Consider the following 25,525-nt stretch of genomic DNA (forward strand, 5'->3'; position numbering starts at 1 on the left):
CATCGGTGGTAAAGGAAGTTCTCGCGGTTCGAAACCGCGTATGAATTATTCGAAGCGAGCTTTAGACTTTATCGTTCGAGTCTATCGAATCGCAGCGGCGACGCACGGAACTGCATCGACGAGAGGTCTCACGCCAGAAGCTTGCGACCGGTTCGTTGGTAGATTTCGGGATCGAGGCACGAAAATGCGCGATAAATCTCGTGGCTGACTGGCGGAACATACACGAGGAACAATCATTTCCGGGGAATTTCTGGTCCGCGGAACAAGAACCGCGAGTTACACCCAATCGATTTCTGTCACGCCAGAAGTCGTGCTCTTTACTTGTTATTGACGCGGATAAACCCTCGTCCCGATCGTTCCAATTATCTGTCTTTCAGCTGTTTGAATTCGAATCATTTTAACACGCTGACTGGCACCGTGGTCATCGGTGACCCACGTTAAATCGGTTAGAATGATTCAAATAAGACAGAGTTCGCGAACGAACAAGTTTCCAAGAACGTGAATGATACTGATAATATTTTCAGGAGAAAGTGTACGAATACAACATAATAGTTTCAATAATAAGAGTTTTGTTAGTAATACGAAGTTATTGATAATATTAACAAAGACTATCTCGTTATATTTTTTTTAGTTTGATACTTTTGTTTCTCGCTAACGATAGGAAAGTTTATTCATTCTACTGATCGATTATGATACACACGAGCTTCGACACAGGTGGTCCTTGCGCACGAACAATTTCCAATTAATTTGAATCTGTTTCTGATTAATTTATGCGCGTGTAAATAAATGTGTTGCATGCTATAATTAAAATTTTGTGCTCTCTTTATACCTTATTTGAATCCACCTGAATTCACATTATTCAACTAATCTGGACAATGTCATCGAGTCATACACAGCTTTGCATAAATCTGTATGATTTCGAGATGAAACTAATATTTCTGTTATTTTCGGGCTTGATTTAAATACTCACCGAAATTAAACGGCGAGAATCGAACGAACGCTGGCGATAAATCTGAAAAGAGAAAAAGAAGAAGAGTTTATCATCGGTGTTTATCGGATGAATGCCATTTAACATCGGATAAAGCGATCAAAATGTGATATAACCACGCGAATTTTGGAAATACGAAAGTGGAATTGTTAGCATTATCGCGATGAATGGTCCGAGTAAAGAGAGAACGATGAAACGTTCGATCATTCGATTTAAAAGACCCAACTGAAAGTATTTCCAACTAATAGAATTTCAATGCTCTGTCCTGCAACAAACGCACAGTTAACGACAAAACAAATCGGATCAAAGCGGATGGTCTGTGCCAGCGGAACGTTCGAGGCAGTGTCCACTTAAATCCGAACAGACAAGTTCACTTTTGTTTCATTCTCGCGGGAATCGGGCGCAACCTAGTATATAGATGCTAACGTTTTGTTCTCTGTTCGTTGGTAACTTCGGAATTTCGTTGATTCTAATTGTTCAAGTTGAACGATGTTATGCTTTCTGTTCAGCTTCAACAATGTTGTTTGTCGCGTAATACTACGTTCTAAGTTTAATTTGAAAGCATGCAGAGAAATTTCGAGACATTTAATACAAATATGCAACAGGATGTCCCAGCTTCTTCTCGCAAATCCTTACCAGCATATTCTGTAAGTAAAATTAAGAAAAAAAAATTTTACATAAGCAAATGCGACATTAAAGAATTATGAACTGGTGTCTCGTTGACACTGCATTAGAACACATTGCCAATATCTGTTTGATATGTTTACACAAACCCTAATGTTTACTTTATGAGTTCGCTGATCTGGTCAATCAGTCTGGCAATAGTTAGATTATCATTACCCTGAACGATGAATAGGTCAGCAATTCCTTGGCCTCCAAGATCATCAGATATCACGTCAATGGATTTTTACTCGCGGGGAACCGCGGAAGTATTAATTTATCAAATATAAATTAATACGCGTCAGGTGTTAATGTAAAAGATTTGTGACGTATTTGCCAGAATTATGGAAAAGCTCTCTATTCTCCGTAGATACCAATCCTACGTATTTAATATTTTGAAATGGAATCATATTGTGATTCGACAATTTATTGCTATATGGTGTCGAGCAAGAAACCAGTCATTTCGTATTTTTGTTATAACTTTTCAATGAAACATTTCAGAGCCCACGTTTATGTAATATCTTTCTCTTATCTTTGTATAGAATATGCTGGCAAAGTTTTGCGGGAAAAGCTGGGACACCCTGTCTATCCCGCAGAGATCAGGGAAATACCTACATAAACAATTCAATTATTTATTAGGTTAATAGACCTTAATATTTTTAGGACCATATTTAACATTTATTATATAATTAAAATAGCAACTCGTGCTATACGCTAATTCTTTACCAAGATACATACGTGTGACAAATATCTTGTAATCTGTGTATACATTTCCAGACTTGAGGTTTCAAATTTTACCAATATAATCATAACAGCCGTGTCTTATTATATTTCTCCATTACGGTGACTCATTACGCTAGGAAATTTCAAAATGTTTTATATGACACGCACGATGCACGTATACATAAAAGCATAAAAGTTCAAATACTTTCGTGAGCCGATGTAGACAAGCCACCGATGCAACGAGACTATACAATTTACCAGAAAATCTTCAAAAAAAGTTAACAAGCTAATATCACATGACCCTTTTGAAATATCGCCCAGTTGGAAGGTAGCAGATGAGCGACACATGTCGGCAAAGTCAAAGAAGAGGCATTACTTGAAAATTACCTCTGTTGAAGGAGCGGAGCGCGTATCAAGGACGATCCTTCTCGCGAAGGGTGGCCCGAAGGGCTTCTCTATTCCCCATTGGAAACTTATAAAACGCTGAACCGGCACATTTCACACGGCCAATTTATTATCCCGTTCTTCCCCATTTCTTCGGCCATCCCGCGTTAGCTTCAACCCACCTCCAACCCCCATCTTCCTTCTCTTTTATCAATTGTTCTCCGAGGTTTTTCATCTTCTCCTCGACCGATCTTCGTTTGATGAGTTCCCAGTCGGATCGAATCGATATGCAAAGCCGGGTGGTCTCCGATATTCATTTCGTCCATGCGCCGTGCAATTCAGAAATTTGCATCGATTGATTATCGTACGGCACTGTTATTATGCACCTGGAGCATTGTGACCATTCCAAGCAACGCACGCTATCTCCCAAAACCTATTTCTAAAATTCTGTATTTTTTACCTTCTTGTCCATGTTACATGGAACACTGTTCTCGTTATCGTTGTTCCTCGCTCCCTCTTACGATTTCTGTTGTAGCAATTTCTTTACTATACTGTTTCACTTATTTGACAAAGGGTGAGAAAGTAGATGCGTGGAATAGTTTGGACACCAAACAAAAGTTTATGATCAAGCGTACTAAAATTCTATTGTTAAACCGAGAGTGTTTACACAAATTCGTATTTATTTATCAAAATGATAGAGAAGATTGAGCTCTAAATAGAGATTAAATACGGTAAAAGTGTACATTTGAATTTCCCACAGTTGGAAAATTATTTTGCAGTGCACCGTAGAAACGAAATCCAAACATATTTGCTTTGACACACGGAAGAGAAAACATTAATCGATAAATTGTATCGCTAAATATTACCAAACAGACACGTGCAACATTCATCTATCAACTCTGGACAGCTCAAATAATTTAGTGCTCTAAGCTAAATCATTAACAGCAATAAATAATAGCAATAAATAAATAATATATATTGCCATGCTAAAAAGAATTAAACGATATTTATTCTCTTCTCTGATATTTCACGCTTCTACAAAACGCTTAAATAACATTTAGTATTTTTTCCACTCATTAATATCACAAATTACCTTAGAAATTTCACCTACGCTTATGAATATTACTGGACCAGGCATCTATTCTTCTTTTGTTCTTTCATTTTTCTTATCACTACGAAACATTTAAACAACATCTATCCAGTGTATAGTTAGGCATTTTCTTTCCTTGGTAAAACGAGACAGATCGGCCGTTGTCTTGTTCATAATTCACGATTAAAAATGGTATCCGGCAAGAAGTACGATCGACCACTCGGTTCTAAAACATTTCTCGAATCGGCACACGAAGGGGCGACCAAACGTAGAGGGAAAATAGCACCGGCCATAGATTTTTACGGGCCGTTTTCCAGCAAGCAAATCGCGACAATTTTGCCGGCCGTCGATGCGGAAAATGAGTTTCTACGCTGCCGGAAGTTCCACTGGATATTCGCGATTCGACCTGGAAAAGTCGGCAAACATACGATCCTCCCTGTTCGACAAAGAATGCCGCTGTACGTATTATCGTCGGGCTAGTGACACTGTCTACGAACGAGGAAAAAAAAGCGAATGAAGGAAAAAGAGGAGAAAGAAAAGAATAGTCGTCGTGGAAGGAAGAATGGCGAGCGTTAAAACTTTCGAAATAACAAAGTTTCAGGAATCTTCTCGTGAAATGTCAAAGCGTCGAGGGAGGGAAACATCGATTATGGGGTGTGTTGAAAAATCGACGAAGAATGTGCAAGAAAGTATGCGGACACTTGGCTATTTTTAAAGAAAAACTTGTAATTCGACTTCGTTTGGTTTTCAATTAATTAAGGAGTTAGTTTAATTAAGGAATTAGACAGATAAATGAAATCACGGTGATTTTTATTTTTTAAAACAGACTCATGTGTTAATGTTGCTGAAGAAATTAAATATATAGTCTTTATTCGAGCAGAAGTATTCTTAGATTTATATTTCCAGTGAGATACGTGTAAAGGTTTTAATGCTTAACGCTATTGATTGATTCGTCGCATGAAACGTGTTCGAGTTGTAATATTCAAAAAATTCGATATTAAACCCGTTTGCCGACAGTTCGAGGAATATTTACCAACTTTTAATATTAAAGGCTGGCCGCGTTCGACGGTTGACCGACAAATTCATGTCGAAACATTAAATTACAAGTTGGGAATACGCGGCTATCGAATTCTTGGCCATGACGTGAAATTCGATTCTACATTATTAAATAATTCTCCTTCGTTTTACAAATATCAGTTTACACGGTGTAACAGGCTACGAAACGAGACGATCGGTTCGCGCTATTGAATTTAGATTCAAAATTCGACATTTTTCATTGAAAAACGCTCGCTCGTGTCATTCTGTTTTGGAAGTATCGCCAGCAATCGAATTACAGCCCCGAAAAATTCGCACGGTGAAATGGGACAAGATCGAGCTGGAAAATCGACCGATCGTACACAGTGTAAAAACAAATGAATCCTCTTGTCGCGAATGATCCGATTATCGAGAGGGGAGTGAATGGAAAAAATCATTGGCGTTCGACTTTATCAAAGCTCGAGATTTCGTCGATAATTGTATTATATACAATTACTGCAGAGCTTTGATTCGTTCGATGGGAAATTCGTGCAACTCGACTGAGAATAAATGAACCGCTTCATTCGCAGAATTCCCTCTTCTCCTATCATTCTCTCTCTATTTTTCTTTCGTTCCCTGTGTCATGAAACTCGATTCCGTATAAACGAATCGGTGTTCTTAATTAACGAACTTGGTGAAAACTGAGCGTTCGCCACTCGATGGAATTTTTTTCGTACAAAGTATCGTCGACGAATTTTTGTTTCTTTTGCAAACTTGCGCGATTGTGATCAAGTTGAGGAAATTCGAAGATGGTTCGGCTTACAAAAGTTTCGTGGAAAATAAAATGCAACCGTAGAACGCTATTCAGTTAACAAGTCTTTGCTCTTCGTTTTTCCAACTCTTACAACGGCGAACGAGCTCGTGAAATTTCACTTACGAACGTTTCGCGGCGAACGAAATGCAACCATCGCGTTATTAAATTGCTTCGTTGTGGTACTTTGTACACGACCTCATTGTTCTATCGCCTTTATTACACGTAGTAACGATATCGCGTTACGAATCAAACGACACCCGATAAATTTACACGATACACTTTTACAGTCAAAGTTACAGCAACGTTCTCGTAACCTCGTTATTCCGTTTAGTTATTATCGAGATAAATGACGCGGACCACGTTGGTAAAAGCGCCGAGTATTTTACTGTCAACAGGTATAATTTTGTCGGTTAATGTTTACCAAACATCCTACTGGTTCGGTAGAAAAGAGAACCACTTTGTTCCATTTACGGTTTTATACGATTTTGTTCTGCGTTAGCGGATATTTACTTTCTCGTAAAAAACTGAATTGCCAGATTTTTCCTGTACAAGAGAATCGTGCTGTAATATTCGAAACACACAGTATATTTTATGGCAAAGCAATGGTTAAATCGGTTATTCCATTACTCGAGTAGTTGGCTGTGATAGACAGGATAATTCTATTTTTAGTTCATTTTCAACGGTGAATGTGGAAAATATGCGACAGTAGTGGTTTTGATAAGCAACAATTAATTAAAAGGTAGTTGATAATTTCTAAATTCGTGTGTAATATGAGATTGGTGTTTTAAGTTTTTTTTTAACAGAAATAAAACATGTAGGATATACTTTTGTTAATTGGTAATATAGGTAATATGTAAATTATTATTTGAAAACGAAAAGAGAATTATTCGTTTAGATGAAAATCTGGTATGATTCATGCGACATGTATCGAACAAACTGCCTTGCTTTTTATGATTTTTATGATTTATTCTTACTTCATAAATCGACCATTCATAGAATAGACTGATTTAACGTTGCACAGTGTTAAATTCGTCTCGATATACGTTCTAATGTTAAAAGTAAAAATAATACATTTTCGTGCAAAATATTAATATTACAATATTTTTCTACATTACACAATTTTATCGACACTTTCCACGTTGTATACTTGCAAGCTCGCACCTGACATTAAATATTTGTCTTTTTCCTGTTTGTCCACTCTCACTGTCTTATTCTATACATTATATCTCATATACGTATGATTCTCTCTCCTCCGGCTTTTACTATGATTTCTGTCGTCAATAAATAAATAAATTCTTCGCAGTTCATTTATAAACGAATATGTGAAATTCTACAACTATGAAGAAAACGTAGAAATATATCAAATATCAATAGAAAAATACAAAGCGTCCAACGTTTACAAGATAAGACATACTTTTATTCCAGTTATCAGTGTTACTAACATACTTCTATTCAAGATATTAATATTTTGAAAAATATGAATCAACACTAACGTTCTCTGTCTACTTGTAAGATATGCCAACATTTCCACTTAGAACAGCTACTCTACATAAATCTACATATGGACGTATAACATCGTCCAGTTTTCACGACGGAACATCGCGTTTTCCACCAGATTCTAACATACCATGAGAGGGAATCACGTTGTACTACGGTTTCCACTTAACCAACGAGTTACCAACAGCATCTGAATCTCCGGCGATTCCTCTGGTCTAATTTCGTTACAACCAAAGTTCCACGACCCGCGAAACAACTCGGCTAATTATATTTCGCCGCTATCACTGACCTCGATAAAACCGGAGCAAAGATCGCAGTTGCTATTAACAACGATCATTTGGCAACGAAAACTCCTGAGAAGATGAATTTCAACTGTAAAATCACCGTCGCGACCTTCGCTATCGCGATGATAACGAAATACAAGAAGAATTTGTCGGAACATTCTCGATCAAAGCCGATTACTGGAACGTGGATTAACGAAACGAGAGAAATTATCACGCTTTTGTTGAAAAATTTTGCTTCTTCTTTAAAGTTAGATAATATTCATGAAGCAAGCAAACATAAAATCGTTGATGCTACCATACAATTTTTGAAGGCATCTATCCGCTAACACTAGATATAATAAAAATAATATAATAGAGTTATTACACGGCTCTAAATTCTAATAGTTCATGAGAATTGTACAAAATTCCTAATAGGTCTAATATTTTACAAAGTTCAAAATTCTTAAAGTCCAGACATCGAGAGTCCTCAGAATATAATTCGCGAGAGTTCCGAGCATCACAAAATCACGTATCACGTGGATTTAACGTATTTAGTATTTTCAACGTTTTACTGTGTTGGCTTCGCCAAAGGCGCTCGAACGTCAACGACGACGCCGGGGCCGGAAACGGTGGAGATTAAATTACGCGCGATTCAATTTACACCCGATAATTTCAACACTGTGCTTCGACTCGTGTCGCGAAAAAGAATTTGTCAAGAACCAGGCGAATTCCGCTTGAAAATTCCACTTGGAAGGGTTCTAGTGGTGTATCAACGCTTTGGAGACTACTAGAATGTTTTCAAGAAAGATAAAGAGAGGAAAGATAGGAAGAAGGCGATGTAAAATGCGATTGAGGGTCAAGATTTATTGGCTGAGGACTTTAAATAGCTGAAATATTTAAGAATTACCGATAACTACTAGCTAACTACTAAGAACTACTGATAAATTTTGGAATGTTGAAACCAGACCATGGAATAGCAAATTCATCATTTCGATCTATACTTATCCGTGTCTACATTATTTTAGCAACAAATTTCAATAATAAGAACAGCAATAATATTTCTTTTCGTTAGGAATAATTAACTTCGAGAACGTAAAAAGAATAATTAAATTCCGAAACATTTTTAACGATTTTAAAGATATATCGCCCGTGAAACTACTCTTAAATGCATCCATAAAATAAACGTAAAAGATCTATAAACTAGCAGGTCTTTATTTTTCATATTACTGCGCTACAAAATTTCGTTTATGGATCATTATGAGTCTCCGTGCAACGACGGAAGTACTTCCTAAAAATATTTTACTCCTGAGAATGTTGTAAACTTCTTGTCTAATTTCGCTGAATCTTCTTCTCTGAATCTTGAAGGCTTCTAAACCACCCTTGAAATTACATAAATTCATCGGAAATCAGTCGTAAAGAATCTATAAACCGGGTAAGCCATTATTTTTTTATATCATTGGGCTATTAAATTTCGTTTATAGATCGGTGCGCGTCACCGTACACCGATACGATCGATTCGATGTAATTGATCGATTACGATCTACGACGTCGTAAGTAAAAGCGATGCAACGATGAAGTTGACACGTTGCACGAACGATGGAATTAGGTTGCATTGGAAGGGGTATATCGAGATGGAGAAATATGGAATGTAGGACGCAGTAAGGAGTACGCATCGACGATATCGCGCTGACAAATTGCGATCGCTTCTGGCGGCGTGATGAATCCGCGGAGCAGGGATGGAGGAACAGTTACTGAAATATGGAACGATAAAAGCGGTTGGGACTGGCTGGTGATTTAACGCAGAAGGGAATACAGCGGAGTTAAAAGCAAAGGAATATAAGGATGATGGAAACAGGGTAAATAAGAAGGGAGTTAAAATGGCCGGGCAAGGAGAAACAGTAAAAGCAGTATTTTTCAAAGAGTTTGAAATTATGATCTCGTTTTATGAGAACTAAGTAATCTACCGTGTTTACGACTTATTTGAATAGAAGAGCATTTTTTAATTGGATAAACGAGACACGTGAAAAATTAATTTTCTAGGGTATAATAATTTTACGTGGGAAACAATACAAATACGTATTATGCGATATCGAACATACGAGGCCCTCGATAATTAACGCCATGTAATCTATTTTTTGATAATTGTTGAACTTTTGAAAAAAAAAAAAAATAATGAGTTATTGAAATAAGTTCGCTTATCATAAAGAGTAGTATAATAATAGATAATAATGAATTTCATTATACTAATTGTATAATCATCTGAGATTCGCGATTTCAAATATCGTGTAACAAAGTTTGAACGAAAAATTCTAGAACAGCGTGTACGTCTCTCGTCCCTCTTTTTAATTTCGTAACCATCACGATGATTATTTCATAATGGAAAGCTTAATTTAATCAGGGAATGTATTAATTCATTACTCGGTGAAAATGAACTTTTTCCATCCTCCTAACGCCCTTTCCAATTATTATTACTATAATTAACTGTTACATTGTAATTATTCGTTTACAATATTGTACATATATGTCTTTTTATCTCGTTTCTCACATTTATTACTTTGACACGTTCGTAGTCTTCGGTATCTGTTATACTTTGTTACAAGTTGTAGCTGATTGTCGCTAGCGTGAAATTACATGAATTTAGACGATGGCAGAAAAATGTGAGGAAATAATATGAAACTGTAAATGAATTTAGAGATCGGAGAATCCTTTAAATATTTGAAATCTACAGAATCTTAAAGAATCCCGCTAAAATCAGACCAACCGCAAAGCAAAGCAAAATAAAAAAAAAGTGAGACAAAACAGAATAAAATAAAGTAAAATAAAATGAAAATATAAAAAGTAATAGACTGAAGTAAAACGAGAAAGAAGAAAGTCAAAATGGGTACACAAACCAGACCTGATCGTACAACGGAGAAAAGAAGGATCAAAAGACCCGAAGATGGTGCAGCTATCCAGAGAGCGGGAGAGACAGAAATGCTAAATGATCCTCTGAAGAACGAGAGAGATAGGACGAGTGAAAAAGTCACGTAGATCGCTTTGGTCCGACGATGATGACGGAGTCCACGCTGCTGTTGCTGCTCGCAGCAGCCGTCGAGACATCGAATTATCGCAAAGTTTCCTAAGAGTCCGGAATACCAATGAATCCGCGTTGGACAACACCAGAATATCGGCTGCCGAATGTTCTGCCATCGAAATATTGCGCCCCGAAATATTCAATTCCATCCTCCTCCTTCCAGTACTCCGCTCTTAATCGACTTTTTTCGACGCAACTTTCTTCTATATTCACTTTTTATTCTTCCTTTCTCAAGGAACCTATAACCCTAAACTATGCAAGATGTCTCAGTCAGATGAGATTATCTAAATATCTACCTTATTTACGATTATATAAAAAAGGACAAAGTTGAACTATTTCAAGGGACACACGCAACTGTAGAAAGAATTTTAGAAGAATTTAAAGAAACTTTTACCATCTTCCATTGCACAACGCTTGATTACTAAGTTTGTAACCATTGGAGATACAAAAGCCACAGAAATTTTACACAGATTACGAAATGTGGTTTCCATCATCCGGCAGAAATTAAAGTTTCGCGAAATTACGATCACTTAAAGAGGACAACGTTTCAACAGCAACGAGGAAGCAGAGCAAATAGCGTGCAATTGACTTCTGACCCAACCCTGTACTTTCTATGAAACTGGGATAAAAAAATTACGCAATCCGCTGACGAAAGTATATAGAGAAAAATGGAAAATAACAAAGAAGAATAACACAATCGTTCCTTTTTTTTTTTTTTTTTTTTTTTTGGAAACATTTTATTGAAATGTAAAGTTTAATGAACCAAGTCCGGTTTACGTTCGATTAACTCTCGTAATAAATTAAACAATCATTTGTTGGCACTCGCAGTCTTTGAAGCTGTACAAAATCCTATTCAAAAAATTGAACCAAATGGGAAATTGCAAGAAGCCCGCCGAAAATCTAAATCTGAATTGTAAAATTAACCGTAGCATACGTGGAACCGAATAACGACAAGTAATAGCACAAGCATAATGTTAATGGACTTCCCTTCACGCGACTTTGCTTTTTCTTCTTCTCGCGTCTCTAGAAATTGCCAACTTATGGATGTACCGTCACAAAGAAATAACATAACGGGTATTATCCGGGCACTTTGCCGGATCCAAACGACTCGATGAATCAGCCCGGTCCGCTCGAAATTTGCCGGGAATAAGCGGAACGACGGCGACGATCTGCATTTCATGAAAAAGTCTTTTGTTGGAAAGATTCTAGGGAGGCAGGTTCTGCGGCAAGTTTAGATTTATTCGGGCAACTTTGTTGGTACGCTATTCTGGTTACTTGGCCCGCGCTTCTCTTAAGGCGTTTCCGGGCCGGGGCTTCCTATTTCTAGTTTGGAGAATTTCTTTGTACGATGTTTCCGTTTCCTGCTTCCTCCCCGACCCAGGGATAAACGCTTCTTTCGGTCTTCTCTGGAGGTTCAGGTATTTGTCCGATCGGTAAGTTTGGTCAGAGGATCGACTTGACTTTATGGAAGAAAGAGAGAGAGAGAGAGAGAGAGAAATTATAATTTCTAATTTGGCCCTTCGTTCGTCGAGTTTCTCGCAAAATGTTCATTTTCTGTATTCTCGTTAATTGAAGAGAAAAAGGGTTTGAATCTGAATTTCTAATTCTACTCTTAATTTTGCGTGTGCTGAGTCGATTGCGAGAGTTCGTTTCCTGCTTCAATTAATTAATACATATTTGTAATTAGACAAATAACTGCGCATATGAACGATGTATGGAGGTTTGTGCGTATTATCGATATCGTATTATTAATAATACAGAGTGTTGTTTATTTAAAGATCGAATCTCTTGCAAACGATAAAGATACAAATTATCGACATGTCATTATCACGAGTCGCACTTGACAGATTGAGAATATCGTTACAGTAATATTCGATATTCGTAGCATACAGTTTAATAACTTGAAATGTAAACGCTTTTTTAATGAAAAAAAAACTTGATTGATGAGAAATACTATAACGCAACGATATTGTATATTTGCAGTACAAATTTTGTGGATTAATCTTGAGTTACGTTTCCTCGTGCAGTGTATGTGTACTGAACGATGAAAAAGATTGAAAATCATTGCTACGTTATAAGACAAAGCGCAAGAATCTGATTTCAAACTTTTAACATTACGTAATTGTGACAATACACAAAAATACAAAGAATGCAAGATACGATAGAGACACTGGAAGAAGAATCCGGAACCGAAAGAGATAAATTCCACGAAGATAAAGGATGAAAATACATATAGAAAGGGAGCCATGTGAAGAAGGCGAAGCGGAAGTTGCAGCAAGAGAGTGACGCGTAGGATGGACGATTGAATTAATTTATCGTGTGGAAACGTCATCCGGAGGCTTCTTCCTCGAACTGAATTGCTGCGACGCAGTTTCTAACTGTTTCATTGCTCCACATATCAAGTGTTACTTTACGTATAATCCACCTACGAATCGAATCACGCTCGGAGAAAATGCCGCGACGCGATTCCATTTAGTTTCTAGACACGTGCCTTCTTCTTTCAATCGCCTACACAACTCCCAAAAATCTTTGAACTCAAATCTATACAATATTAATAATAAATACAATACAATATACAATATATTATAAATCTATATAACAGACCAAAAAATATACAATAGAGTAAAAAATAACACAACAAAATTTATACAATCATTTATACAATCAGGAGATGATTGAAGCGTGACGAATTATTGGGGAAAAATATGATAGAAAATATCGTTCGATCAGATAATATTTATTGTACAAAATTGAAGAAATAACGTGTAACGTGGTGGTCCATATTATTTCGTAAATATTTCTATCATTCTTATGTTCTTTAATAAATCATATATTTGGAAAAAATTGGTATTTTGTTACATAAATTATGTTAGAAATTAGATGTAATCATATAACAACGTCTACGTCACACTCTGCTTTCTTCGAATCGTATAATTTTTATACCCAAGAGAATACGCCTCGTTACCAGCATTTGCATATTCTACCTAATCATATTCTATCAACCTAATCCATCTATTGCTCATTCCGACAGTATATCGGAATATTAGTACCTAATAACACTGGGAAATACTGGAAATTTCAGGACAAGAGTAAGAGCAAATGCGACACACTTTAAAGAAACGTTGGGGTGGTCGAGGGAATTCAAGGAAAATTCGGTTGATTTATGTATTGTGCGAGGATATGTACGTGCAAGGATTAAACGTCAGTGCTTGAAGCAGTAGTTACGAAGGAAATCTTCAGAGGCAAGGACATAACGAGTAGCTAACCATCAGAGTACACGGAACTTAGCGAAATGAACGAGCAAGGGAAATTTTATTTGTACATGATTGCTTGATTCGTTCATTCAACTGATATTTTCTAAGCGGATCAGAAATAAATTCAACTGCATAAGCTATTTACACAAAACTCAAAATCCGTGACAAGATACAAATTTTAGGATACCAAATGTGATTTAATATTTCATTCCTGTAACTCAAACGTCAAATAGTTGATTTTAATCTGTTACTAGTTACCTTTTACTACGATAATAAACAGCAATTAATTTGTATTGTCTTTCAGAAGAGACGCATAGATTACAAGTTAACAAAAACCTAATTCAATTCAATGAAATTTGAATATAACCGGAGATCCAAAGTAATATTTTGTTTTAGATATTTAATTGCGAACAGATTATTGAATAAAAATTTACTTCTATTTATGTAGAACTCAGTCATTAGTAAATCTAGAAGAAATTTCTCAAAAAATAAAATAATTACAAAATATTAACTTCCAATTGTTATGATCCCGATTATAATTCCTTTTGGTTATCAGTAACCATTATCGATGACGGAAATTCAATTTTAGTTATAATATATATGGCCCGAATCTTTTTTGGTTGCCAGTAGCCACTATCGATAACCCGAATTTTATTTTGGTTACCGATAACCATTATCAAGGGCAAAAATTCTTTATGGTTACATTCAGCTATTATTAACTATTGTTATCATTACTTATAATCAGTACATATTCATTGACAATATAAAAAATCTTGACTATAAATTTTATATACTTTATTTGGCATAAGATCGGTATGAAAAGAATACGATTAAAGATATTGTAGTGCAATATTAATACAAATGTTAATAAAAATAACGCAATACAATATGTTTTATCGTATTCTTTGTTTCATATACTATCACACGGCTTTTTGCTTAATAAAATATAAAATATTGTTTATATTGTCAATGAATATCAGTAATAATAATAACAGTTGACGATAGCCAACTGTAACCAGAAAAATTCTGTGAGTGCCTATAAAACTTATGAAAAATCCTGACGATGTTCAACAAACCCTCCAAACTGAAGGTTCATGATCAAATTAACATTCGCTATCTTAGAAATGAATCTTTCAAGCATCAATTTCAACGCTTCCAATAACAAGGCTCCACATTCTAATTAAAAATTCTTTATCTTACGAATGAATGTTCCAAAGTTCAATTTTAGAGTCCTAGAACAATCAAATCTAAGAGAACTGGCAGAAATCTACGGAGAATTGAACAAATTCTCAATAACAAGGTGTCATGATCGAATTAATATTCTCGAAGCTGAGTGATGGATCGCTGATTCAGCGACTTATCAAAAATGCTCAAGTAACAGCCAACAGCGAGGCTACTCGACCGATTTCGATTCTCGGCCGGTTTCAGACTCGAATACGCCTCGCTTGCGAATTCAACTGCTGTCTTTTCGGGTCACTCTCGTCTCCGGATGCTTTGCCCATTCTATATCGGTGTCCTTCTCTTGATGTTGGTCGTTGTATCGCGTCATCCTCGTTGCGAACGACGTTTCACGAAATACCGAGAGAAAGAGGGGAAAGGGGGGGGGGGAGAAAGAGAGAGAGAGAGAGATATCTCGGCACTCGGGTTATCGTAATCTGCTTTCTGAACGTATCGCCACGGCGCTTGTCGACGGCATAAAGTAATCGTTCCTCCAGTTTCCAGTCACGTCAGCCTTGTCGGCAAAAAGTATATTCCGGACGCTGCATAGATCGGCCATTGCCATCGCTGTTAGGGTAATTTTCAAATTCCCTTGGATGTTGCTTTTCGGAATCCTGGACTCTGATTGCGGACCTTGGTGATAGAAATGTTTGATTTAAATTTTATTTTATATTAAATTTGATTTATAAACAGTTTACATCCAAATTTACATTTCGATTATATTCATTTTTATTTACTTTCATTTGGATTTAATATTTGTTTTACATTAATTTCAATTTATTTCTTTAGACAGATTTTTTGTAAAATAAGTGGTTTATTTTTGGGGGAATATTTTTCAGCGAGTAATTGAGCATTTACTTGCTCATATTGTGGCATAAAGGAGATTCGAGCAAGTTGTCACATTTACTAGAGATTTTACATTTTAAGTGTCATCGCGTGTAACACAATTATTGTATTCTACTTCACAAACGTAAAATCACGCTTTTTATTTGTACCACATTCTTTTACATCCCACAGAGTAACCTTTTTCTTTTTCTTCTTTTTTTTTTTTAACCCTCCAACCATCCCACAGCATTTCCCCGGTAATTTACCCTTGGGAAAATGTCGGGTGTCTATTTGATGAACTGTATCTCTAACATAAAAATATCGTCTACTAAGAAGGCATTCAACATAGTGAAAAGATAAAATAATAATTACGAGTACAGTAAAATGTCATAAGTTAAGAAGCAAGTAGATTAAGCTACGATTTAATCAACAGCCAATTAGCCCTCTCACTATCGAAAGGATGATTTTGCTGATGTTTCTTCGGAAGTAAGGTCGTAGAATAAAAGTCATAAAACAATTGGCTCGCCGCTTACGCAAGTTCCACTACACGGACCTGTTGCACTCTTACTGCGCTGAATCAACTCTTTACTCTCTCTAACCAACCGATTAAACCAAACTTCGTCGCATTCCCAAACGACCAGAAACACCATAGATAATAATCAGATTAAACAAGGCACAGAATGGATCGAATCTTCGGCAGAACATTTATTTAACAGAACAGTCGATGAACAAAATTATTAGCAGAGATCAGGTTCTCCGGAGAATTTCAATTTCGATTTTTTATTTGGTCTTTTTGAAAAAGAAATTTCACCGTGGATGATGCTGTAAAACTGAACAGCCATTGGAACATTTATCCTAAGAATCACGCACTCGATATCATCTATGGACTGTCCAGGTATTTTCACTAATTTTATTCCCTCTCCTCCTCCTTTTTTTCACCAGTTTTCTCTTTATTTTTCGTGAAGACGGTACGAATGTGAAAGAACGTGGAAAAAGCACAAAGGGACAGAGTGAGAATGAAAAACGAGAAAAGGCGATTCGTTGCAAGATTTACGACGTTCGAGAGCGAATTGGCGACTGTAGGGTAAACAGAGACGAGAGGATGAGAAGGGAGTGAGAGACGAGTGGTGAAAACTCGAGGAGTTTACTGGCTGGATTGCTGGAAAATCGTCGGTGACATCGACGGGCGTCCCTGCAGCTGTTGGCTATCTCCTTTCCAACGGTCTCCAGACTATCCGTTGTTAATTTTTAACGCGCCGTAAGAAATTCTGTACCATGTGTTCCTCTGGTTAAGTATGTTGCTGATGTTTGCTGTCGTCTCTTTTGATTTTCTTTACCTCTTCTTTTTTTACGTACTGCTTCGTTGTCATTTTCGTTGTTTCTTCTAGTTTGACTGTTTCTGCCTTTACGCTTTCGATTGCTTTTAATTTTTCTGTGATTATTTCAGAGAATAACAGGAATCTTGGTTGTTAAATAATTCGAAACTTTAATTATTTTATTATAGAACCGTTTTAATATGTTTGGAACTCTTTCAATCCACGCTAGAATTAGTCTGTTTCAATCTAATCTGTCTTCTAAGTCTCGCCATTTAGATAGAAATTTCCGCTATCGACAATCGGCGTTCACAGGCTTCGAAAACGAGGATACGTTCGCTTGCGGGTTCTAGGATTTAGAAAAATTCGACTAGTCAGATAAAAGAGTCACAAATCTATCGAGAGACCACTTTTTCCTGGCTCGTAAGTGGCGAAGAAAACCACTCGACTCTCCCTTTTGCGTGCATTCGAGCGATTCTTGCGCTCGGAGTGAAGAAAAATTATACGAACTATAATGCGAGTTAGAGAAGAAAATGTTGAATGAGAAACGGAGCATTGTAAAACTATTATCCAGAATCTAGCATTGAAATTTTGATTAAAAGAATCGATTGGAAATATTTCCACACAATCCAACCAATAAAATAATAATGAGACCAACGGAGTTTCTTATATTTAACGGAAAAACTTCCAAATATTAGAATAGAATATTAACTACTTGATTATATTGTATAATGGAGTATTGATAAATAACTATTTGAAAATTTCTTTCGATTTTTCTAGCACCTAGAACGATAGAAAACCGAGTCCTTGACGTCTTCATCTCCCTCTGCAATCTCAAAGAAAAGTCCACATATTACTTTGTTGAAAATTAATTTTGCAGAAATATATCGATATCATCGATACAAATATATGAAAATATAATTGTTTACGAAAATGTAACAATCCTGTGAAATTATTATTTATATCATAAGTACCTACGTCGAATATGGTTTAATATGAATCACTGGCTACATCCGATATCAAATATTATTCACACTGCAAAGAGTTAAGCCTGCAAATATTTCACAAAGTATATTCTCCTCTATAGTTGTAAAATCTTCCATCTACAAATTTAATTAATCATATATGACAAAAATTAATTACGAGATCCAAAATTCAATTTTTTCTTGCCTCGAAAAGGAAACCTACCGAGACGTACACTAACGATCGGCATCACATCAGCAAATATCGCTGGCACCCTACAGAATTCCCAACATCCGTCTCTCAAGAATTATTCCAATCCCCTGGCATCTGCTCGGTTAATTTTTAAGCAACGAAACCGAACCAGGAAACGAAATGAAAAAGGGAGGAAGAGAACGAGACCGTCTGCTCATTTTTCGACGAGGCTCAATTTCACGGCGAAGCTATCGATTGCTTCACGGATCGAAAGAGATAGATAGAGAAAGAGAGACAGAGAGAGAGAGAGAGAGAGAAAGAGAGACAGAGATCGCACAGGAAGAAGGCTGAATACTGGTGGCTACCCTCGACAGGAGAGTAGGAACCTTCCTGGGGGAGCGACAACGAGCTCTTCAGACGCGAGAAAATTATTTTCCAGAAATCGGACGCGAATCATTAGACGAGAGACCTTCGACGATTCAATCGTCCCTCGTAGAGTTCGCAAACTCTTTCCAGTCTCCCCTTTTTTCCAACCTCCTCATTTCCGGCGTCTTTCGCGCTGTTTCAACGCGCTGGAAAACCGGTAAACTCCGATATCGGCTTATGGACAATTAGTCGCAGTAATCTCGGATTAACTCTCGCTAACCGAACCGACGACGAAAATCTGACCGAACTTTTCCACGTTTCCCCTCCGCTTCTTTTTTTTCGTCTATTTATTTTTTAACTCTGCAGCCCCTTTATCTTCCTTTAGCTTCTTGAAATTGAAATGGCCGCTAGGTGTTCAGCGAGATGATTTGCGAGAAGAATAGCAGACATCGAAATGTTAATTGGAAATCGATCGGCGTTAGTTACGTGGATTTGCGAATTTGACTTTACGGTTATCTCAATTTTATCGAAGTTCTTTGCGTGTTAGGTTGTTCGAAAAGTTTCTTTCGTTTTATGAGGAAATAATAGACGCACAACGTTTTTTGTTTTATATTATTTTGTCCAATTACGTACGATGTTCTGTTGGGATAAACACCGCGACATTTCACAGACTTGGTTTCACGTTTGTACGAAGGTGCACTGTTGTAAAAAACACGTTTGCGAAAGAAGGACACTTTCCGGACAACCTAATGCATGTGTAACAGTGCTTAGTGGGATCTATTATCTATTAGTCAAGAATAATTTGAAAAGTGTAATTCTTTGAATCACAGATTCGAAGAAAGAAGGACATCAGTGATATGCGTAGGGACAAAGAGGGATTTGTGAGGAGAATGGGAAAGCTGAACATATTAGTTGGAAATCGATTGATGTTACTTGGAATTGGGAATTTCATGTTTGATTCGAGCGTTACGTAATTAAATTTAAATGTTAAATTTGTTTAACGTTTTTCCTAAATTTTGAGCGTTTGACGATGCTTAGTGGAACCATTTATAGCAAAGAGCGGTTTTTAAAAACGCGATTGTTTAAGTGATGAATGAATAGATCGTAAGGAAGGATCGTGGAGAATAATTTTTGAATAGAAAAATATCCAGCTGGATTTGAATAGAATATATTAACTTGCAAATGTGAGTTCGATTGGTATTATTTGCAATTGTGAATAAAATGTAGAAACTAGAATTATTCAACTTAGGATTATTTGATTTATGTAATTATTCGGCGCGTGTAAGTGCTCGATAATGCTTAATAAAATCATATGAAAGGTATTCTTTAAATTAAATGTGAAAAGAACGTGAATAGAAGAGCTTGAACGTATAATAAGGGTCGACGAATAAAATTACGAATATCTGTCTCTTGGGATGAAATAAAACGATCCTTGATACAGCGGATTCATCCAGGATTCCAATATCAAAGACTTTCTTTTTGTCAGAGACACGTAGCTTACTGCAAGGATTTACTCATTTCATCGATCTACATTCCTCCAACAAAGACACCTGTATTCTTTCTGAAAAGGAACAAATTTATTTCCTTTCATAATTCTTGATATTTCAATAATACGTATGTAAATTTTCCTACACAAAAGTCACTGGCGTTTTGAACCTCGCTTTGTACCAAGAATTATTCATGCCTCGCGAATTATTCATTTCCCGGTAATTTTTTGTTACCATATAATCTTTACTAGAAACTGCATCGTTCCCCAGTAAATCTAATAACAACACGAAGTTCAACAAGATATATTTTCATTCGTACCGATCGTGAGTCGACTTTACAATACTCCACTAGCCTAAAATTTCACGTCGTTATATCCAATTATATTCCAACAAACTCTCATAGCTAATAACGCGTCCACTCTGATATAAAATATTTCGATCAGTTGACATTTTCCAAACTAAAAGCAGTGGATTTACGAAGATTTAAAATCTTATCGCGAGAGTAACGCAAAGATCATCGCGCTCTCGCTTCGCTATCACCGCTGGCACTGATAGCCGTTATCACTTAACGTTGTGTATCCGCGTGTCGTCGATCCGGCATCGACAAAGGTATTCTCCCGCGGGACGAAACGAGCGCAAAAGATAGCGAGCGAGGTCCAGGTGGTAGCCGGTGAGAAATCGCGACACGTTCGTTCGAATGTATTACGTGCATAAAGTATAGGAACGTATAGAAGCCACGAGGATATATGTATCACGGTGGTTCCTTGGTCGACTGGTACCCCACGGGTTTCTAGAAACGGTGTTTTGCGCGTAGCCCCCGCGCCAGACTACATTCACTTTCGAGGGTTATCAGCGGCTCCCTTGGGAGAGGGTCGCTTTGTCCAGCGACTGCCATATTTCAAACGGGGAAGAGAAACCCTGTTGAAAAGCGTCTGTGTACGAGCACGCGCGAACTACGTGTACCGATGGTGGCCCTGCGACCGTGAGGGCATCCTTGCCCGCCAGCAACTTGACAAATGTCCCTGCAGCCACCGTTTCGATCGCCCGAAACGACCTGTCCCCCTGGCTTTTTTATCTTTTTTATTTTCTTTTTGTTTTCTCCCTTTCCTTCCCTACCGACGTTCTACGCTTCGTGTTGGCACAAGGTAGGAGTTGGAAAAAACTAGTAGCGTATACCGTCGTGGACAGGAATGAGCGGACAGGTAGAGGGAACACGACTTGTTTGCGCGATGATAAAAATATCAATTTCAATTATTTACCACGTAATGGATATTCTATAGTGTAAGGACATAACAGATAGAACTTAGATGTACGACGATATTGCTAGTTTAAAAATTTAACTTCATTGATAGCTACTTCCGCTGTCTGTTCGCTTATTTTTATCCACGGTCGTGGCGTACTGTTAAAACATCGAGAACAATCGATCGAAACGAATAATTTACATCTTCGGCGACAATTTTCCGCCAGTTTAACTTCTTTCCAAGAAATAGTACGGAATCTACGAACTGGGAACTTCATTTTAGGAGGGCAAATTTATTATCACCGACTCTTTACCTCTTTTTATCACCTTTATCAAGTAATCTGATGTTCAAACACGCAGAGAAGGAGGTTGCACCGAAATCAGATAATCGAACGGTTTCCAAATAAACTCCTACTGCGAGAAGATTTTTCGAGAAGGAAACAAGAGACGGAAAAATCAAACGTATGGACGAGGCTTAACCCCGAGCTCCTCTGTAATCCTAACCCGTTACCGATGCTCGAAAGGGCTAGCCAGACCCGAGGTAATCCTCAGAATCGAGCCCGAGACCGCTCTTCGTCACACGGACGAACCTCGAGAACTCCGCGCCTCGAGTTTGCGCGAACTATCTCTCTCGCACCGTAAATCTATTCTCAAAGCCGATCTCGATACCCGAGATCTCCTGCCCCCACCCTTTATCCCGATGGTGTTTCCTGCGGGACGAATTTATCCTTCGGTTGTTTAGCGAAGACCCAGGGAAACATCGAATCTTCTCACGATGAGATCTTGCTGCGTTCTTCGAATCATTTTTTTAACTCACGAGGGAAGATCTTCAACTGGGAAATTCAAGAAATTATGAAACTTTTTAGGGTCGTATAGGGAAGAATTATGCAATTTACTTTGCTGCGCAAATTTCACTGCAAATGTGGAGGGGAGGGGGGTGAAATTGGTCACCGATAATTCAGCCATTTTGCGATTTTGCGTTAGAAGCCGCTATAAGGCTGGTTAATTTTTTACCAAATGATAGTCCTTGATCGAAAGAAGTAACTTCTGTCTGAAAACTTTTTTAGATATCTTTTATCATTCGCGAGTTAGCACGTAAAACCGGAAAATAGCCGGCTTTTCAATTTCACCGCCATTAGAGTGAATTTGGACAACGAAGGCAAAATTGCGCGATATGTAGCTACGTATCTCTAAAGTTTCATAATTTCTTTAATTCGTGTATTGGCTATTTCTCCTGGTCAATCACGTTTTCCTATTACTAAAAGATTCCTTAAATTTACAGGAAATATGAATAAATTTTTGTATCGATCTCCCAAAGCTTCTCAAGAATTTCTTAAACTATTTTTATGTCTTTCAGTCTGCTGAAACTGACAATGAGATTGGCACGTAAAGATTCGACAGGTGTATCAGAATTAATCAAGACACATTTGTAAATTTTCGATCGCGATGATTTTAATCGTTGAATGAGGAATTTTAAGCTACATTACTGTGTTAATGATTCGAGGGTAATTTGGTAGATGATAAGAATGAATGTTGACTTAAATCTTTCCCGATGGAGAAGCTTATGTCTTGTAGATGGCTAAAACGATGATAGATAAATTTCACCATAAATCTATGTGACTAGCCAAAGTTTATTTTCCATGCTCATTTACGTTTCTCCTAAATATCTAGACCATAGTTTCTTCGGAAATTACTCCAGGAATATCTGTAATAGATAACTAATTTAATCCTTAGAATCGATACAATAACAGGAGAAATGGACAGACAGTAATGAATTAAAATGGTCATAATACGTATTATTGGGTTGGCAACTAAGTGATTGGGGATTTTGTCAATACCACCTAATGACAAAATCCACAATCATTTAGTTGCCAATCCAATACAGAAACGGTCTATTTGTTTGATGATCACGTATCAGTCAATTATGAGGATCTTACAATATGAACATTTCGATGTATCTACTTGACTGTGCATTTTATTTTCTCAAGTTGTCGATACTTGTTTCACAGCAGAACTCGTAATAGCTGGTTATACAGCACATATTCATATATGTATGTACATATGTATGTATATCCGGAAGGATGTTTGCGAACGAGGATTGAGTAGGGAAATGACGAGGCGTCTATGTTTGAGAGTATGTTCGTCGGATTGGACCCTGAAATGTGCTTGTTGGGTATTTAATGGCGGATTAATAGGGTCGAAGGTGGAGTGGATATGGAAATGATGTAAGATGGTGTGGAGGGGGCGGTAATGGTGGATTCAGGGGAATGTTAGCTTGCGTTAAGAATGGACGGGATAATTTGGTTTATGGCCGGTCAGGTGGCTCGTGAAGTAGGAATAGGTTATGTAAATTACACTGGAGCAAGTTCTAGTCAAGCGATTTATAATCCTTAGGAAATGTTTCGAACACGTTCAAAAACCCTTTCGACCATCCCTAACTCTGAAAGCTTCTGTAACTAACCGGTTAACTCAAGAAAGCTTTAAATCCTGTAATCCTTTTGTTCAAGTGTAAGAGCAGAAAGACAGAGAGAGACAGAGAGAGAGGGAGAGGGAGAGAGAGAGAGAGAGAGAGAGAGAACAACAATGAACTTACATGGAAGAATGGAATGAGATGAAAGGAGATGGCGTCGACTGTGATGCTGAAAGCGACTGGATCGCTAGTTCGTATTCCAAACATGGATCGTTACTTTTTTTCGGGGATCTTTCACTCTTCTATACATGTAGGATTAATATTAAGTAAAAAGATCGATATAATCTTGATGTAGTGTCGTTGGATCAAAAAATCACGATGCTTTGAACTACTTTATTACATTATTTATAAATTATACAATAATTTACCATACTAATTTTATAATTCATTATAATTACCAATTGAGGTACTGAATTTTATCGCACATTCTATATTTTATACAATCATTAATCATTGATAGGTATCGTTATTGGATTAGATTTCACTTGGGTCACATAAATTAAAATACATAATTTAAATTTAATATTTCACGTTTAATTTAAATCGAATTTCACATTTTACGCGATAAATATTATTTATAATCTTTAATCATGAAATAATAAATAGTACGAATTAACATGATCTAATTGAAATTTAACGAGCCCTGTTTAAAGTTAATGGAGTTTCAAGGAAAGGACAACATTCCAAGCCCCCGTTATTACTTTTCCAAATTTCGCTCTGTTTTGAGTACGATCAAGTATCCGGGTTCGTTATCGGTCGCAACCGAATAATTCAGCGTTTTCAGCGGAATTATAACCGCGAACGGTAACACGCTGCGGTACTGTAATAAATAACCAGCCGATTTTCCTCGCAGAAAATCATCGGGCCGTTTATCTATGTTTGTTCACGCACAATCCACGGAAAACTGGCGGTCGGCTGCTTTGGTTCCTGGTAATTTATGCGGAATCGATAGCCGTTTTGCTGCTACAAGACATTTTTCGTCCACCAGCAACTTTTCCTACGTCATATTTATTGCCATCGTTCGTTCGCCCATTAATTGCAACTTTTTGATAAGCTTTCTTCTTTATTTATTACTCCCGATTTCTAAACATTCTTTATGGCCCTTTGTCCTTTCCTCTGTTGTTTTTCTGATATTAATATCTCGCTGGAAGCATTTCCAGGCCGCCGATAACGCGTTATTAATTAACCAGGACAAATGCGAGCACATGAATGAAATATCTACGATTCCCCATTGTATATTAAAATAGTTATTTATTGTTCATTTCTTTGTACGAGGATTATACTTGAAAGAAAGAAAGAAAGCGAATATTCGCAAAGATGCTCTCACAACTGAAATATTCTATTCGTAGAATGTCAAGTAGAATTATTTAAGATTCGTTCTGCATAGAGAACGTGGAATTTGAAATATCCCGAGTACGCGTCGATATGGACTATTATGAATTTGTGATGATTCTGCAATGTAGAATATTTCGAATCCAGGACGAATCACGAATTTAAAACGTTCTACTTTTTTGGATATATTTTGAAATCGAAGTGGCTCAAAATGATTGCAAGATGTGAAATATTCTACACTGATACGTTTGGAAATCTTTCGAACATTCACAATTCGAGTTCACTGTTTGAAAAATTAAAAACCTTGCGCGTTTACAGGAGAAAACATTTCTAACTTAACAAGATTGAACGGTCGATGG

General features: G+C 37.0%; 1 protein-coding gene across 4 annotated transcripts in view; it reads right to left on the minus strand.

The window, feature by feature from the left end:
- Window positions 1-25,525, minus strand: part of PH4alphaEFB (prolyl 4-hydroxylase subunit alpha-1) — a 378,836-nt gene that overhangs the window by 128,516 nt on the left and 224,795 nt on the right. For all 4 annotated transcript variants that reach the window (XM_076622260.1, XM_076622259.1, XM_033336047.2 and 1 more), the window contains one exon: window positions 971-1,012. The gene's annotated coding sequence lies outside the window, so the exon portion shown is untranslated. The remainder of the gene's footprint in view (window positions 1-970; window positions 1,013-25,525) is intronic.

The sequence above is a fragment of the Bombus vancouverensis genome, chromosome 10, assembly GCF_051014615.1.
Source record: "Bombus vancouverensis nearcticus chromosome 10, iyBomVanc1_principal, whole genome shotgun sequence".
NCBI classification, from domain to species: domain Eukaryota; kingdom Metazoa; phylum Arthropoda; class Insecta; order Hymenoptera; family Apidae; genus Bombus; species Bombus vancouverensis.